We start from the raw sequence: 6,129 nt of genomic DNA, 5'->3' as shown, positions 1-6,129 counted from the left end.
TTTTAGGCTTGTGCTTCCTCCCTAAACTACTTGAAAAAACTTATCTTAAAAATAAGGTAGTTCTCTGGCTTAATCACAATACAAACATCACACGTTAAAAATGAGCACTAGCTCTCTAATATCTGTTGGGATTCTGAAAAGCTTTTCCTGATTAACTGGAGACATACCCCAGTTCAACCTAAAAAGAGGGTAAGTATTTGATTCTTCCCCTCTACCGATTTCATACTCAAGGAGATGTAATTATTAATACCCCCAATGCTGTGTTTAGTTAATGCTGTGTTTAATTAATACACCCCAAATAAGTGTTTAAATAGCTTTATTAAGGTATGATTTGTATACCATAGAATGCACTTACTTTAAATGATTGTTTTTAGTAACTTTAGTAACTTTACAGAGGTGTCAAACTGTTACCAAAATGTTCAGTCACTTGATCGTGCCCAACTCTGCGACCCATGAACTACAGCATGGCAGGCTTCCTTGTCCTCCACTCTCTCCTGGAGTTTGCTCAAACTCATGTCCACTGAGTCAGTGATGCCGTCCAACCATCTCATCTGTCGCCCCCTTCTCTCCTGCCCTCAATCTTTCCCAGCATCAGGGTCTTTTCCAATGAGTCGACTCTTCGCATCAGGTGGCCAAAGTATTGGAGCTTCAGCTTCAGCATCAGTCCTTCCAATGAATATTCAGGGTTGATTTCCTTTAGGATTGACTGGTTTGATCTCCTTGCAATCTGAGGGACTCTCAAGAGTCTTCTCCAACATCACAGTTCAAAAGCATCAATTCTTCAGCACTCAGCCTTCTTTATGGTCCAACTCTTCCATCTATGTATGACTACTGGAAAAACCATAGCTTTGACTATATGGATCTTTGTTGGAAAAATGATGCCTCTGCTTTTTAATGTGCTGTCTAGGTTTGTCACAGCTTTTGTTCCGAGGAGCAAGCATCTTTTCATTTCATGGCTGCAGTCATCATCCACGGTGATTTTGGAGCCCAAGAAAATAGTCTGTCACTGATTCCATCATTTCCCCATCTATCTGCCATGAAGTGATGGGACCAGGTGACATGGTCTTAGTTTTTTCAATGTTGAGTTTCAAGTCGGCTTTTTCGCTCTACTCTTCCATCTTCATCAAGAGTCTCTTTAGTTCCTCTTCCTTTTCTGCCATTAGAGTGGTGCTGCTACCACAGTACAGTCTCAGAATATTCTTACCACCCCCAGAAGACCTCTAGTACTTGACTGCAGTGACTCCCCCAGCCCCCAGGTTGCCACCAGTTTACTTTCATGACTTGCCTTTCCTGGACACTTCCTGTAAATGGAGTCATACAATGTGATCTTTTGAGCTTGACTTCTTTACATATAAGGTTCATCCATTTTATAGTATGCATCAGTATTTAATTCCTCTGTTGCTGAATAGCATTCTGTGAAGAGTTTTACCTCTTTTTTGAATCACCACTATGGACTCAAGGATTATTTATTCCATAATTTACGCTCAGTTACAATCATTTTTCTGATGCTCCAATGGTCACAAATTTGACCAGAGGAAGCCCAGTTGAGTTGGCTCCTGGGTCCTTTAAACACCCCCACCCCCCGAACTCATCTTTGAGAACTTCATTTCTAGCATAACAAGTCCCAGGAAGCTCAGAAACCCAGACACCAGAGCTGGGAAGGCCCCCAGGGGAATCCTGGCTCGTTTATTCCTCCGGTGGTCAGTGAGTGGACTGTTACAATCACAGCCCCCACGAATCGTGCCTTTTGGAATCCATGCCCTTAAATAGACCTCTCCCACATCAGCTCTGACCTTGGCCATGAGACCTGCTTTGGCCAGTGAACAAGAGTGATGTGATGCAAGCAGAGGCTTGGTGAGCCCAGGAGCACTGGGACTGGTCCTCTTGGAGAGTATCTGCGGCCATGAAAACCTTGGCCTCTCTGCTGAGGAGGCCACGTGGAGGAGGGTGTGGCACCTGGGCCAGCAGCCCCAGCTAAGTACCAGATTTAAGGGATGTGCCTGGGACCCCACAAGCCCAGGCGAGTCACGAGTGACCCAGCAGAATTGAGCCCAGCCAAGTTGCAGATCTTGAACAACAAAATGGTGATGGTCTTAAGGCACTAGGTTTGAGGTTGGCTTGTTACACAATAGTAGGTAACAGATTCCAGTCCCTCTGTTTGTTTCCCTGTTGTTTTTTTTTAATATTTGTTTATTCGACTGCACCGGGTCTTAGTTGTGGCAGGCGAGATCTTTAGTTGCAGGATGTGAACTCTTAGTTGCGGCATGTGGGATCCAGTTCCCTGACCAGGGATGGAATCCAGGCCCCCTGCATTGGGAGCACAGTCTTAGCTGCTGGACCAGCAGGGAAGTCCCCATCCCCCCACTGATGAAAGGGGAAATTGAGGGGGGAGGACAACCGCCCCCCAGCATGCGGCCAAGACGGCAGCAGCCCAGGACGGACACCCATCTCTCCTGAACCCGTTAGGCTTCTGCCGCGTTGCCCATGAGAGTGATTCCGGTGCAGTGTGAGCAGGGTGTGGAAGATAAAATCTCGTAGCATTGTCTGGGTTCACATCAAGTGCTTGGTAAAAGCGGGTTCAGTTACATATAAATGGCTCTCAGGGCAGGTACACAAATGGGACAGGACAGTTGAAGAAGGCTCATTTGTTCACCGGAGAAGGCAGTGGCAACCCACTCCAGTACTCTTGCCTGGAAAATCCCATGGCCAGAGGAGCCTGGTAGGCTGCAGTCCATGGGGTCGCTACGAGTTGGACACGACTGAGCGACTTCACTTTCACTTTTCACTTTCATGCATTGGAGAAGGAAATGGCAACCCACTCCAGTGTTCTTGCCTGGAGAATCCCAGGGACGGGGGAGCCTGGTGGGCTGCCGTCTATGGGGTCACACAGAGCTGGACACGACTGATGCGACTTAGCAGCAGCAGCAGCAGCAGCATTTGTCCACCAAGTATTCACTGGGTGCCTATTGTGTGCCAAGCACAGCTCGAGGTGTCACCTGGGACAGTGACAGGCACTGGACAGGCAGTGGAGGCACTGGAGCCGGCTTGCACCCATCTGCTAGGAGAGCTGCCTGCTCATATCGTCCCAATTCCTGGTCTGGTGCCATCACAGTAGTGGCTGGAAAGTGGCCACAGGAGAGAGTGTTTACATGGGAATCAACACATGCTGCGAACCAGGGGAGCTTGTGGGCGCCCTTGGCGGCTCAGTGGTAAAGAATCTGCCTACAATACAGGAGACCCAAGTTCAGTCCGTGAGTTGGGAAGATCCCCGGAGAAGGGAATGGCTACTCCCTCCAGTATTCTGGCCTGGAGAATCCCATGGACTATATAGTCCATGGGGTCACAGAAAGTCAGACACAACTGAGTGACTTTAACTTTTTTAAAAAACATTTTTGAATTGACAGTTTTACTTATTTTTAAATATTTGTATTTATTTATACAGCTGCGCCAGGTCTTAGTTGCGGCATGCAGGATCTTTAGTTGTGGCATCTTTAGTTGTGTAATCCTTGGTTGCTGTATGTGGGATCTAGTTCCCTGACCAGGGATCCTTGCATTGGGAGTGCAGAGTCTTAGCCACTGGACCATCAGGGGAAGTCCCAGAAATGTGTCTTGAGGACTTGCCTCCATGGTATCTGGACTACCAAGCTCTGACTTCTAGAAACCTCCAATACGCAATGAGTGGCTCCTCTCAGAGGTTTTGAAGCCAAACTATCACTTCTACTTTGAGTCCATTTGTCTTTCTTCTTTGCATTTTCAAGACCCAGCAGTCTCGCAGTCTCACAGCCTCCACGGGAATAACTGTTTCTCCAGGGTGTCGCCCTTCTTAGGCTTTATCCTTCTCTTCACCCCTGACGCCGAGACTTGGTCTGGCAACCGCCTAGGAGCTCAAACAGTCCTTGAAATGCACGAACGAACTTCTAATCTAGAGGGCGGCAGCTGACACATTTCAGAGAAACAGGCCTGGAGAGGGGAAGAGTTTTTCCCTAGGGACTTTGAGCGCATGCCAGGGTAGCTAGTGTGCGGTGCACAGGGTTAGATTTTGCACCTCTAATCCGGGGGCCGCCCTGTCGGTGAACTCCCTTCTAGAGGAGAGGCCAAAGTGAAATGCCAGCTCTGCTCAGGACTGCTGGGGCTGGTCTGAGGACTCCTGTGGGCCGTGGGAGGAGGCAGCCTGCAGTTCAGTTGACAGGATGCAGGCTGGTTCAGAACCTGGGCCTGCCCATCCACCGGAACAGGACTGAAATCCTGGCTCTGTGACACACTAGTGGGGTGACCTGGCAAGTGGTGGGACACTCAGACCCTTACTGTCCTCAGCTATAAACTGAGCATAATGAAGAGCTGCCTCGCAGGCTGCAGTGGAGGTAACACCAGTGACTAAGGATGGAGAAACTCCCAGGATGCACAGAGATACCAGGGGCATCGCTGGTCTACCTCTCAGCTCAGGGAGGAGGCAGGTGCCTCCTGCAGCCTCCCCTCACAGCATTCATGCCTGCATCACCCAGCTCCTCATCCACATAGCGGGTCTGACCAGTCATCTCATGGGATTCTGCCCTGGCTCCTAGGCACATCTCCGTTGGAAAAGCAACCCTTGGTACACAAAAGACATGCAGGAGGCTGTTCCTAGAAACACCATTCCTAACTTCCTAGATCTGGAAACACCCCAAAGTCCAGCAAGACTCAAATGGAAAGTCAACCATGGTGTGTTCACAACGTGGAGCTCTACACAGCAAGCGTGAGTGAACTACAGCCAGAGGTTTCCTCACGGATCTCACAAACAATGCTGGGGAAAGGAGCCACGCCCCCAAAGCATACACTGTAGGAGTCCGCTTACAGAAAAGTACCCGAAGCAGACCGACTTAATGTATGGGGCTGGCAGTGGGGTCGGTGGTCACCCTGGGGTTGACTAGATGGGGTGTCAGGAGCTCCTGGAGCTCTGGTTCTCGATCTAGGGGGCTGCTAACACACGTGTACTTAGTTTGCAAAACATCATCAAGCTATACACCTTCGACTTCTGGGTTTTTCTGTATGAAAGGTATGCTTTTTGCTTTTTTTTTCCCCAAAGGCAAAACCAAACAACGGTCGTCTTTCAAGGTCCCCTCCGTGGTCACCAAGAGTGGCCCTCAACATTTCGGGAGGCCAGTCCCCTGCCGGGTCCCTCTCTGCCTGCCCCTCAACCCTCCCTTGCCAATTTCATTGTGCTGTTCCCTCCACTAGGAAAACCCCACCCCAGCTAACTCGCTCTCATTGTATAGTTCCTCACCCTGGCCGCTTCCTCCTCAACACTCTCTCTGAGGTGAGAAGATCCTGGCTTTCAGTGACTTGGCTTCTCCCGAATGAAATGCCTTCTAACCAGGGAGGGGCAAAGCAGCCAGACCAGGCAGCCCGGTCACAGGGAACTATTCTGGGAAACTCACAGCTCACACCTGCTGCCTCTCAGAAGCTAACAGAGGCAGTGCCTGAAGCAGCTGAGGGCAGGTGGCAGGGAAGTGGAGCCTGCTGACCCAGACAAGCCCAGGCTGGATCGGATGGAGCGCTGAGTCCAGCTGAGGAGTCCCGAGGGACGTCCTGGCTTGCTGGTTGGTTCCAAGTCACTATCATCTCCCTAGTCCTTCCAGCCTCGTCCATGGTGTGGACTCGAGCTGCCTGGCTGGTTCTCAGAATAAGCCACTCTGGTCAGGGAGCCACTCCGCTGTATTCTCACTTCTCCTGACAAGCAATTAGGTCGTCTATCAGGCACGTGTTCTAGCATCAGCCTGGGCCAGGCTCCAATACATAACAAGCCCTGACTTTACGTTGCCCAGGTCTTCGCCAACTACGGGTAAAACCAGTTATATCAGAATCCCGGGGAACAAGAATGTAGACTCCAAGGTTATAACCCAGATCTACTGGATCAATCCAGGCACCATTTTCTTTTTATTTTTTTCCCCCCGGATCAGTTTTATTTTATTTTATTTTTTTTAATCAAATACATATTTAATTAACAAACTAATAATGCAATGTTGCCCAAATAAAATGTAAGCACGTGTTCAATTATCACATTCCATATTTCAGAGAAGAGGTGTTAAGGATTTATGCCGTAAGTTTATTTACAAACATCTCTAGGATGCTGAGTTCAAGGGTTTGATCCTT

Source organism: Cervus elaphus, chromosome 11, assembly GCF_910594005.1.
Source record: "Cervus elaphus chromosome 11, mCerEla1.1, whole genome shotgun sequence".
NCBI lineage: Eukaryota > Metazoa > Chordata > Mammalia > Artiodactyla > Cervidae > Cervus > Cervus elaphus.
The sequence above is the reverse complement of the archived record's forward strand: the minus strand, read 5'-3'. Positions refer to the sequence as shown.